Below are 12649 nucleotides of genomic sequence, written 5' to 3' on the forward strand. Positions count from 1 at the left end.
CAGGAAGATGAGAAAAGAAAAGATTCCCGAGGTAGAAACTATGGTAGAGGCACCCCAAAAATGCAGAAAAGACCTGGGCAGGGCAGAAATGTCAGGGTTGGGGCATGAGGGGGCATGTGGCTGAGGGATCCAAAGGGTTCTCAGTTTCCAGGAAGCTGCCAAGCATGATGAAAAACATCTGAGGAGTCTGTCCTGCCCTTAGCATGCAGAGTGGAGGCCCTGGCTCACGGGTGCACGCCTGCCAGGAAGCTGGCTCAGTTAAGGGAAAGACTTTACCCCTTTCTAGGATAGTGTCCTGTTTTTATTGTTGTTGTTGTTGCTGTTGTTGTGATAAACACTATTATCAAAATGACGGGAAACAAAAGGGTTTGTTTGGCTTACAGGTTACAATTCATCCTCAAGAGAAACAAAAAAAAGGTCCTGAAACATGTCGAGGAACGGTGTTCCAGACTTCCTCAGCCAGGTTTCCATGACAGCCCAGGACCACCTGCCCAGTGGAGGCACTGCCTGCAGCAGGTGTGCCCTCACTTAGTAGTCAAGATGACATCCACAGACATCCCCACAGGCCAACCTAGTGGAGGCAATTCCTCAAATGAGATCCCTTCTTCCGGGGCGCATGGAGGGCCACTTCAAGTCGACCAGTGCCAGTCAGCACTGTGGTTTCACAAATCTCTACAGAGATGCAGCTAATCCACTGAAAACTCCCTGAGCATAAAGTGCTGCTGCCATGTCACTGCTGAGGCTTCAGGAACATCTCCTGTCTGCAGAACGAAGTCTCTCATCAGCTTGCTGTTACTTTACACATCTAAATGCAGGGGAAACTTGCATTCTGACTAAGTAGTCCATAACCTTAAAGCACCTAGGCTGCAACTACAGTAGATGGCATTTTATAAAATAGCATAGACAAATAAATAGAAATTTATTTCTCAGTCTGTAGATAAGAAGTCCAAGTCCAAGCGTCTACAGATGTGCTGTCTGGTAAGGGTCTACTTCCCGGTCATGTATTGTAGCTTACCACTATATCCTCAAAAAAAGAAAGACACAGGAAGGCTCTCTGGCTCTTTTATGAAGGCACTAATAGCATCTGTAGAGTCCTCCCTCCTGACTCAGTAACACCCTAGATCTTCCCAATATCCGCACTTTGGGGATTAAAAGTAAAAATATATCAAGTGCATCAACTATAACATGATCCACTGTGCTAAAAACAGTGCCAGTAACATATACACAATTGTAAAGGTCGGCCTCATTTTTGTAAGTATGAGGATTTTTTTTAAGATGGACTTAAGGAGGAACACATCAGTCATAAGCAATCAAATGCTTTCAATTTAGTAATATTGAAAAATACTAAAGCACCTGCTTCCTTAGTAGAATTTCTCACATTGGATTAAAAATGTTCCTGCTATCAGACCAAATCTATTTGATGTTGAAATCAGATAGTGTATATTTACAAGTTTCGAAACACACACACCCCCGTTTTAAATCTCAAAAACAAATAACAATAAAAACGACAAATCAAGTATAATTATGAAACACTGCTTTTATACCTTAAACATGAATGGAAGCAATACCAGGTACTAACCATGAAGTAGACAGACACCTGGTCCATGATCATCGACACACTATTCCCTGCTTCATAGAGTAGGGAGAAGGGTACCAGTGACACACTCTTTTCCTTTGCCAGGCAGTCTATACCAGACGAAAACGTGTACCCTGATAAACTTCCGTCTCATAGAAGACACACACAAAACCAGAGCAGCTCTGCAAGATGCAGCCATCAGCCGAGGAGAGCAGCTCTGTAAGATGCAGCCATCAGCTGAGAGCAGCTCTGTCAGATGCAGCCATCAGCCGAGAACAGCAGTTCTGTAAGATGCAGCCATCAGCCGAGTTCCTGGCAGATTTGCTGGAGGAAGGGAAGTGCTGCAGCAAGACAGCCCAGAAGACCTACAGAGGATCAAGACTTAGGGGACCTAGTCAGCTCCTGTCAAATGACTGGGGAAACTGCATCTTCCCAGAATGATTTTAAAAATTCACCTAATTAGTGAGACACACTGATAATACCACAGGTACTCGAGAACACAGATACAAGCCAATCTGAATGATCTACAGGGTACCCAGATATTTCAGCTCTGCATTACTACAGTTGTGCCAGTGTTTTCAAAGGAGGTTATCACTGAATTGGGGGACTAGGTACAGCAGCTGGCCCACCACAAAGTGTGTGGGCATTCGATAACTACACAAAACAAAAAGGTGTAAGAAGATTGAATTCATTCATATTCTTCCCCAGTTCCCTCTCTGCCTGGCTGCTTGAGCTGAGCATCTGTTGGCCTGACCTTGGTCTGTAACCTACACTACTGGTTGCCCTTGTTTCCCCAGCTTGTAGACAGCAGACCATGGGACATGTCAGCCTCCCTAATCACATGAGCCACTTCCGTATATTGTATTTGCCACTGATTCTGCTTTCCTGTAGAGCCCTGCATAGAGCAAGGCATATGCATTAACGCTGTCAGATAAAATGCAAAACTGGAAGATGAAGATACTTAAGTATTTCAAACACAAAATGCATGAATATTTGTTGCTGTCCGTGCACTTAATTAAAAGTTTCTGTGATATGGTTTCTTTATCTCTAACTCTCAGTACCTAAGAACCAGAATGCTTCTTGTGGAGAAATGGTTCCAGAAAACCCTGAGGGAAACAGCAACTGGGGATTAACAAGGCAAACAGCCCAGTCCTGTGCTAGCAAATGCTGAAAGGAGAAAAACCTGCAGGAGAAATCAGATAAGCGAGGAAGGAAAAGTCACATGAGCTGAAACACAACACAGGCCACACTGATGGGAGGGTGGAGCCACTTCTACTAGAAAAAAAATGCGGCATAGATGCTCTACTAAACACAGTGTGATCTCTCCTCCTCGCCCCTCCCTCTCTCTCCCTCTCCCCTTCTTTTCCTCTCTCTCTCCTCCCCCTCTCTCCCTCTCTCTCTTTCCCCCTCCCTCCTCCCTCTCGCTCACTCTCTCCTCCTCTCCTTACTTCCCTCCCTCCCTCTCCTGCCCTCAATCTGGCACATGAGGGACTCTCATCACCTCTAAGGAAAAGTTTTTTTTGTTTTGTTTTGTTCCTTTCTTTTTTTTTTTTTTTTTTAATTCAAACAGTTCCAGTAGACCACAAATCATTCCTGGTACTACTTAAGAATACTTCCAGTACCAACAAAAAAATGTGTGTGTTGTGATAATATTCTCCTCCAGTATGAGCTAAAAATATAAATTTATGTCCAAGAACTACTATAAAATCTTTAATAAATCAAAGAACTAAGTTTCTACATAGTCAGCCTGTCCCCTCAAAGCTGCAAGTCACCTTGGCCAAACACAATGGGTTTGGCTGCATCCCGCAGAGCTCTGAGCCAGGCAAGCAACAGTGCTGGAAGCACAGACACTGCAGAGCATCACAGCCAGGAGCTAGGAACCAGTGCTCACTTCTCCCATGCATCCATGGTCACCACACAAGAGCAAAGTTTGACTAGGACGAAAAACACAGCATTCCAATCAATGATCATTTCAAAGCACACAGGGCAATGAGAAGTTAAAGAATTTTTAAATGCACAAAGCACCACCAAATCTATAAAGAGCCTCCCAGTTCAACAGTGTTCCGTTTAAGCAGTGGAAATACACACACACACACACACACACACACACACACACACGCACAAATCATCATTTGCCAGTAGTCCTCACTTACTGAGTGCCCACTTTCCAAAAGTTTATTATTCATTGTTTGGAAGTGCTGTGTGTGGGAGCATCCCGGACCTCTGCATGCTAAGCAAGTGTTACCAACTCAAGCTGTTTCCAACAAGAATGGGAATGGTGGCCCTTGGTAAGCCAAGTAAAGAAAGGTGACTGTTGTGGCTGCATGTGTGTGGTGACTAAATGTGTACACTTAAGCACATCCTTGATTGTGGGGTGTTTGCACAGTGTCTGAACTTTGTGTTTTATTTACCAGACTTCAAAAAAAAGTATGCAACAAGCAATAAGTAAACCCTCGAAAGACTAAAAGGTTAGTGACTACAAAAATTCTGTTATTTCTAAAACCAGCATGATTTCCTTCTGAAAGCCACGATAGCATTTAAAACAAAGCACCAACAGGTCACAGCAATGGAGACAGTACCTAAAGTGACAGAAAACAACTAAGCAGGAACTGGGGAAATAATAATAATAATAATCATCCACAGTCCAGAGTAGCGGCTGACAGGGTCTGTCACCCAATGTCACGGTGGGGAGAAGGCAATGGCCCCAATGTCTTAGGCAATGGGAATAGCTTAATAAGCACTGGCCACTTTCACACAGGTGACACTTCCCTACTACATCCACTCCCATCGCTTTTTAAATTTTTTATTGTTTTTATTTATGGGTATACGTGTCTGTGTAAATGTGTGTCACATGTGTGCATGGCCATGGAGGTCAGCAGAGTATGTCAGATCACCTGGAGCTGGAATTACAGGCCACCTGACATGTGTGCTAGGAACCCAGTTCAGGTCCTCTGGAAGAGCCACGAGTGATCTTAATCACACCATCACACCCAATCACTCCTTCAGCCCACTCCTATGATTCCATTATGTAACAATCAGGTATCTGTAAGCAGTACCATGCCTTCAGTGACCCGGGGTGACATTCAACTGAAAGAACAAACAAGCCACTGCAAATCCACTGCCCTCAAGAAACCCTTGCTTCTAAGGACAACCTCCTCTTCCCTCCACCCTCTCCGTCCCCAGACTCTGAAGAACAGGTATGCACAGTCGGCTGAAAAGTCAGTCACTTCACAGCAAATGCTGTGATAAAGGACACGATCACCACTTGACCCCAGGCCTTCTGGCTGGGTCACCAAGATCCCAGAGGACAAGGGCCTCCTCGCCAGCAGCAGAGCAATGCAGCTGGCACCATGTAGCCAACTACAGTACCAGACACTGCACAGCCTGAAGCTCAAGTGTGAGCATGAATTTCAACTTAAGGAAAGGAGGATTCAACACACAAACAACAAAATACATGTGAAGTTTTGGTTAGGGATGAGGGCTATAAATGAAACCCATCAGGGCAGCTGGGAACGGGGCTACTACTCTAGCTTCAGCAACCATGGCAAACCTGATACAGTAACTTTTGTCCTGTGACCCATTTGATGAAATCCTGACTGGGAAGGAATAAGGCACAGAACCCGTAAGAGAGAAAGACTAGAGTTCTGTACTTTGTAAGCTTCTCACCTAACTCCCACAGTGGTCTTGGAAGTAGGTATGGTAGCCATTCCCATTTTAAAGAAAAGAAACTGAGGTCTTGAGGCCTCAGGGACCAGCTGAACTCACACTGCCAGTCTGCACCCCACACTGACTGCACTGGGAGACCCTCCCTCTTCTCAAGGAACCTACTTTCTGTTTGCTGGCTACAAAGACACTTTTGACCTGGGATCCCCAAGGCCTCAGTCCACCCAGTGACCTAACAGAGGAACAGTGTGGATCTCCCAGGTTTGTCCTCATTTAGGGCCAGGCACAGGCAACCAGTGACCTGACAGAGGAATAGTGTGGATCTCCCAGGCCTGTCCTCATTTAGGGCCAGGCACAGGCACCCAGTGACCTAACAGAGGAACAGTGTGGATCTCCCAGGTTTGTCCTCATTTAGGGCCAGGCACACACACACACAGAGGGTCAGAAACTCCCTGAATCATGGCGAATCTGGCATCCCCAGTTTCCTAGTCTCTGTGATACCAATCATCTAGACATAAATGTAGTGCACATGTCTGTAGTGGTATTTGCTCTGCCCATGATCTTAGGCTTATATAAAGCCCTGAAGGAGGCAGTGCTTCTTGCCGTTATGGACCTTTGGGCCATATAGCCCAAGGTCATGGGCACAGCAAATACCACTACACATCTCCCTCATGTGCATGTGAAGCACACAGAAGAGTCTTCACACCTCGTGTAGTTTTCTGCAGGAGTTTCTGAGTAGCAGGCAGGTGCTTTGTCAAGGCCTGATCTTTCTCCCAAGGTCCTCCCAAACACAGGGCTTCACTTACTTCAGTCAGAGACAAACAGTAAGATACAAAGCAAAAAGCCCTCAAAGGTTAATCTGTAGAGCAGGCTGCATGTCACTGATTACAATGCATACATAGTTTCCTGTTTCATGACCTGAAATCAGAACCCACATCACAACAGGTGCTGTATCACGGTCCAAGTGACTTTGTAGTTCTATCCCAGTGGCCATGGACAATGATGATATGTCTCAAAATTGGAGGTGTGTCAGGTGAGGAGGAGAACCCAGAATCCCGCAGACACCAGGCCCCTTCACCTTCTCAGCTTTCCTCCAGTCTAACAAACACTGATCCTCCCCACGCCAATACCTTGGTAATAGCTTTGTTGCTTCCACTTTTCTCCAAAGATCCACTGTCTGTCCTCCCCACAACTGAGTTTTAAAGCCAGGTCCTCTTGGAATCAATCCACCAGCTCCCAACACACACACACACACACACACACACACACACACACACACACACACACACTGTGGTCTACAAGGCCACCGGCTGACCTGGTTCCTTTGTCTCTTGTCACAAAGGTAGAAGTTCTGTTTGTCACAGGGTCTTTGCATAAGCCATCCCTATGATCAAACATCCTTCAAATGTTGCCTTAAAAAAAAAAAAACTCTCAGCACTCACTAAAGTTCTCAATGAGACTCTCCAAAACCACATACCCCAGTTGGGAAGTCTTCCCCATTCTCAACTGCACTTGTTATACCTTTAAGGTAGGTTTTGTATATTCATTTAAATCAGTGGTTCTCTACCTGTGGATCGTGACCTCTTTGGGGATCACATATCAGATATCTGGCCCATCAAATATGTACATTACAATTCATAAAAGTAGCAAAATTACAATTATGAAGTAGCAATGAAAGTAATTTCATGACTGGGGGTCACCACAACATGAGGAACTATACTAAAGAGTCACAGTATTAGAAAGTTAAGAACCACTGACTTAATTTATTGTGTTTTCTCACTTTGGCCTCTAAAGCCTCATGAGGCTAATTTTGATTGACAGGATCCAGAATCACCTTGGCAACCAGCTTCAATCACACCAAGAAGAGCTTGTTGAGGATAGCTTAGCTTCTGAACATGACTGTGAAGGATGCTCTTGATTTTCAGTTAGATGAAGTGGGAAGACCTACCCTAACTGTAGGCAGGACCATTCCCTGGGCTTCTCCTGGACTGCATAGATGGAGAAAGCCAGCTGAGCAGAAGCCCCACCTCCTCCTGCTTCCTGACTGTGGTTGCAATGTGACCACCTGCCTCATGTGCCTGCCTTTGTGATGTCCCAGGAATTGTAAGCCAAATAAGTCTTTCTCCTTTAAATTGCTTTTGCAGATACTGAATCATAGCTACAGGACTCATAGTTAAAGGACAAGTAATTAATGATACAAGCCAGGAACTGACAGGGACCACATCTTTCCTGGCTAGGGTTTAAATAAAAAAAAAATCTGGCACACAATAAATCCACTGCAAATAATTTTTAATATATTAACTATAATAGGACAAATTATTAACTGTGTTCTTTTGCATAATTACTTCTTTTTTATTACTAAGTTTATGGGACCAAAGCACCGCTAGAGAGAATGGTCGTTTTGAAGTATTACCCATGATTTTTCTTTAAGAAGACACCCAAAAAGATGAAAAATCTTCTACTGTCAGTAGGAGGGGGGAAAAACCCTGCTTTTTGTTATAATACAAACACCCCCAAATCCCATGTGCTTAGGATTGTGTTTCAAAAGGCCTTATCTGGAATTGGATAATTTCAAACCACACTGATCTTGGCCTGATGCACAAACTACACCATGAAATTCTTTCAGTTCTTCCAGAAACCAGTCTGCTAAATGAAAGTTTCCTCGAGCTGAGGTGTTCTTTGAATTTGCTTCCAAAATGTTTACAATTTTCACATCCCCTCTCTAGAGCCAGTTGAAAATTGTGTTGTTGTGCATACTACTACCACCACCACCACCACCTCCACCACCACCACCACCACCACCACCACCTCCACCACCACCACCTTTTTTTTTCCATTGACAATGCTAGGGAATAAAAAGTAAGCAATTTGTTTGGCTGCTAAGCTTTAAATGAATAAGAGAGTGGGAGAAGTCAAGGCTCATAAGCACAGGTCCTTATGTAGTCTACTCGTGAGATAAACTATATCACATGAAAAAGATTAAGGTCCTACTCAGTACCTTCTCATGCACAGGAAGAAACCAAAGGTGTCAAAATAGGCATATGTATTGTATAAGTTTATTAATTTTACATCACAAAAGCATCATTAAGAAGCCTGCCCAAGTTATCTACAAACAAGATGAAAAAGGATTGTGGCGGAGTAGAAAAGGTTGACCGGTATCTTAATTATTGTCATCACTGGTATGAACAATAAGAAAGTACATTCCCACAGCTATCATTCAGTTCTTCTATGTCCATCAACCCAAATCAGATCTTTCATTGCCAGAACACAGTTCCATCAAGCTTTGGGGACAGCATGACAGCATTGTGCCTGAGTCACCTGCTTTTTTCAGGGGTTCCCAAGTACTACTTATTTATATTACTATTTGTATTCCTGTAGGGTGCTGGACTCAGAAACATCACTCATCTCTTTTAAAGAAAAACAATTAAGTTAGGCTCTGCCTCAACTGTCGGAAAAAAACAAGCAGTGACTGGAAACCAGAGAAGGGATTTGCTTCAGCCCTCACAGTCTTATCTAGCAGATGAAAGTGATCATCATAAACAAGCTCCCTGAGGAAGAAAACATCATAATGCTAAATGGAGAGCTGGGGCTGTCATGACCAAAAGCCCCAAACAGACCCAATGTCTAAGCCGTCTTTATTAGCCTTTTATCTAATTCAAAGACACTCAACTGCCATCCTCCTCAACTAAAACAAGTCATCTTTGCCAGGCATTATGAGATTCCTCTGGGGTTAAAGAAAAAAAAAAAAAAAAAAAGACAGCTGAATTTCTCCTAGATTTGGACTGTTTGATGATCAAGCACTACCCAGAAAATCCAAATCCGATCACTGAGTGATGAGATTTATTGATACCAAACTCCAGGAGAAAGGGGCAGTCAGCTCCAGCAACTGAGGGAGGCAAAAGCTTTTCCTCACTGGGCTCTGGTACTTAGACCTATCTCACCACTTAGTAGCTATGAGTCAGACAAGTCACTCTATTCACTCACAGAAAGCAGATAACAGCAAAACTCCTGGCTGTTAGAGGAGTAAGAGAAAGTCTAGAGATATGCTGTGTGCAGAACTGGCCTTCAGAGATAATCAGTGAGGAGCCAGAAAACCCTTTCCTGAGTGCACTTATTCACTTCCTAGCCTGGGTGCTCACACAGCCCGGGTCCCATGCAGCACAGAATAAATTCAAAGTCTTCACCTTGAATATCAACTCTCTTTGCAACATACCAGGATCCAGGAAAATGATAAGAAGCAACAACAACAACAACAAAAAGACCCTAAGACAGGCTTCCCTAAATGAATTCAAAATGCTACCAGGCTCCTTACTATTTATTTTTGTGTTGGAAGAAGGAAAGGTCGAGAGTAGCTGCAGAGGCTCTTAGCTTAGGTTATTCCACCTAACTCTAACATGGAGAAATAAAAGGGAAGAAAGAGCACAGCTAATAATTTTCATGAGCAATGTACATTTAACACCTAGAACATTATAGGGCTCTCAAAGAGAAAACATTCTCTAGGTAAATGCCCAAAAGATTTAAAAACACAAGAGGAAACTTAAGAAGCCACATCAATCCTAACACTTACGCATACCTGTGTCTTTACATTTTTTCACAGCGAGGCAAGCAGTGGTGCTGTTTTATCAATCCCTGAATTTCCTTAAGCATACCTGTGCTGGGCTGGGCTCCCAGAGTTCCCCACAGCACCACCTACTGTTGAGGGGCTGTACCTACAGCAGCTCCAATTGTGGAGGACCCCAAGACTTCAAAACATTGAAAAATGAAAAAGATTGTCACTTCAAAGTCAACGGTGGAGACAGAAGGTGAACTGATACCTAACTGACGATCACATAAACTATCTAAGTTGTAAGCACCATTTTTTGGTTACTGAAAATGGCAAATGCGTAGCTTCATTTTTTTTTTTCAGTTATTGGGCCTATAGATCTTGATCCCTAGAGTCACGACATGCTCTAAGGGGGTGGTCATACAGGGAGTACATTCATCTTTCATTAATGACAAGCATGGTGAGTGTCAACTAACTGCTAACAATGTGAATTTTTCAACTAGAATTGAAATTAGTATTCTAAACCTTGAGAAGGGGTGATTTGACGATGAGGCTCACAGCAGAGGTTTTCCGTTACATTTAAGCCCTGCATAGACAACAGGCCCCTTAGAGATAACCAGTACCTGTTATGAAACCCACTAGGCCACATCTGAATTGGGACTCAGACCCGACAAGTAATCCTCCCTTCCCAGCCACTGAGCACACAGAGCCAGCAGCTTGCCAGGCTCCCGCAAACAGCCCGATCTCCGTTCTGATTTAAAATTATATCACACTGAAAATAGACAGACCACACTTTAAAAGATCTGGGATGCAAACAAAGAAAACATTTTTTTCTGAACAATAAAAACATGAATTAAAAATAAAACCAGCTGACATTTCTCTAGTTCTGCTTCCAGGCCTTATGTTAAGGCCTTTCAGATTTTCAGGTTCAAGAAGTAATGTCATCCCTGTGTTCAATTCACGATTTAAGGCGAATAATTCAAGAAATGTCACAGATTAAATGTAATGGGGTAAATCAATGGCATGCTACCATTAACTCTTATTTTTAAATAACTATGTTTAATAAATACCTCATTTGAACTACCAGGTCTCAATACCACAAAAATGGATACAAATAATAATAATAACAACACAGTACAGTCACATAACTTAGAATGGTGGGTGCTAAATAACTCTTTAACACCAACAGAGGAAATGAAAATGGAAGTCATATTATTCATACAGAAAAAATGCTGATTCTGCTATCATATTCCTCTCTGCAAAAATAGACTCGGCAGTCCTCACAAGCCAGCCATGCACTGTTGTCACAGATGTGCGCCAGATTTGCACAGGACATAACTTGGCTGTGGGAGAAACCCGGAGTTTGCCTGAATCTTAGGCAGGAAAGAATGCCTGTTCTTTCTTGGAGAGGATCACTGTCAATAAATCCGAACAGCAACTTGAAAGGGTTAAAAAAAAAAACTAGGCGTCAGGTGGTTTTATTCCCACTTTGGGAAGTAATAAGGCAAAGTTATCTCCTCTTCCTTCTCCATTAGCCAGGATGGAGAGACTTGTCACTGCCGCTTACACCATCAGGCTCCTGCTCTAACAAAAGGAGGGCAGCGCAGACACCCAGCTTTCCACAGCCCGGCATTGTCGCCAAGTTATGAGCGCCGCTAGATGACAGGGGCACGAGTGAGCCGGGACCAACATTATGTATTTCCAACCAGCATGCATTCAAAGAAGGTAGAGACAACCGAGCTGTGGGAGGGAGGACTGGAGGGAGGGCGCGGGGGGCAAACAAACTTTCAAAGCCCGGGGATCTGCATTCCCGCAGGAACCGGCAGCACACTGGCGTGCCCACGGGATAACCTGGGTGGGGACGCAGCACGGAGAGGGGCCGGGGGCCGCCGCGTCCTCGCCCACCCTCTCCCCAGCAGCTAGCGCTCCTTCTGAGCCTGGGCCTTGATGCCCGGCTGGGCGCAGGGCGGACAGCGGGGCCAGGCTCCCGGAGCCCAGGCCCGGTAGGAGCAGGACCCCGAGCCGCACTCCCACCCGCCAGCGCCCCAGCTTACCTTAGCCGAGCTCCGGCCCCTGAAGGCAGCCAGGCCAGGGATCAGGCTCCAAAGATCGCGAGGAGGAGCTTGGGCCGCGCTGGGCACTGCAGGCCGAGATGAAGCGGCCGCCGGGTCCTCGCCACTGGCTCCGAGCGGCCCGCGGTGGGCGAACGGGCCCAGATCGCGCGGCAACGGAGGGCTGGGCTGGCCGCCGCCGCGTTTGCACCTCCGCACCGAGGGGCGGGATCAGGCAGGCTCCGCGGGAGAGCGAGGGAGGGAACTTGGAGCCAGTTGCAGCGGCCCGGAGCTCGTGGCCCGCGCAGCCGGCACGCCCCCAGAGTGCCCGCCCCCAGGCACCTTCCCGCCCCACCCCCTCCGCGCCCTGCACCCCTCCCCGCTCTCCTCCGCCCCGCCCACCTGTGCCCCCGCCCTGCTCCCATCAGCCCCACGCCCACCCGGTGCCCCAACTGCCCCACTGCTCCCACCCTCGAGAAGCCGCCCTGGATGTGCAGACCAGGCTATGTATGTACCTAGAACCTGTGTGCAGATGTGATGAGCCTACCTGATAGCCCCTTCTGGAAGATCTTGGCGCCCATCTCCTAACTCCACGTGGTTAGGACCAGGCTTTTCTCCGTGGGCAGGAAGCATCCAGGAAAACTAAGCACATTCTAATTGAGTTTCGCTAGTAGGAAATCTAAAAGTTAAAATCCATGCTTATCAAAGTGACCGTAAATTCGGAGATTGGGGGTCAAAATATATTCCTCGCAAAATATTAAGCAAAATTTCTCTATTTTTAACCCTTAGTATTTTGAAATTCAATAGAACATTTGT

At 45.4% G+C, this 12649-nt stretch overlaps 1 protein-coding gene across 6 annotated transcripts in view; it reads right to left on the reverse strand.

Annotated features, from left to right (window-relative positions):
• Positions 1-12154, reverse strand: part of Fam110b (family with sequence similarity 110 member B) — a 136001-nt gene extending 123847 nt beyond the window's left edge. For 4 of the 6 annotated variants that reach the window (XM_028858112.2, XM_028858108.2, XM_037202436.1 and 1 more), the window contains exon 1: positions 11837-12133. The gene's annotated coding sequence lies outside the window, so the exon portion shown is untranslated. Of the gene's footprint in view, positions 1-11836 lie in introns of all 6 variants that reach the window. The other 2 variants (XR_005090799.1, XM_028858114.1) reach the window with 2 other exon arrangements.
• Positions 12155-12649: the final 495 nt, after the last annotated feature.

Source organism: Peromyscus leucopus, chromosome 2 (assembly GCF_004664715.2).
Source record: "Peromyscus leucopus breed LL Stock chromosome 2, UCI_PerLeu_2.1, whole genome shotgun sequence".
Lineage (NCBI taxonomy): Eukaryota > Metazoa > Chordata > Mammalia > Rodentia > Cricetidae > Peromyscus > Peromyscus leucopus.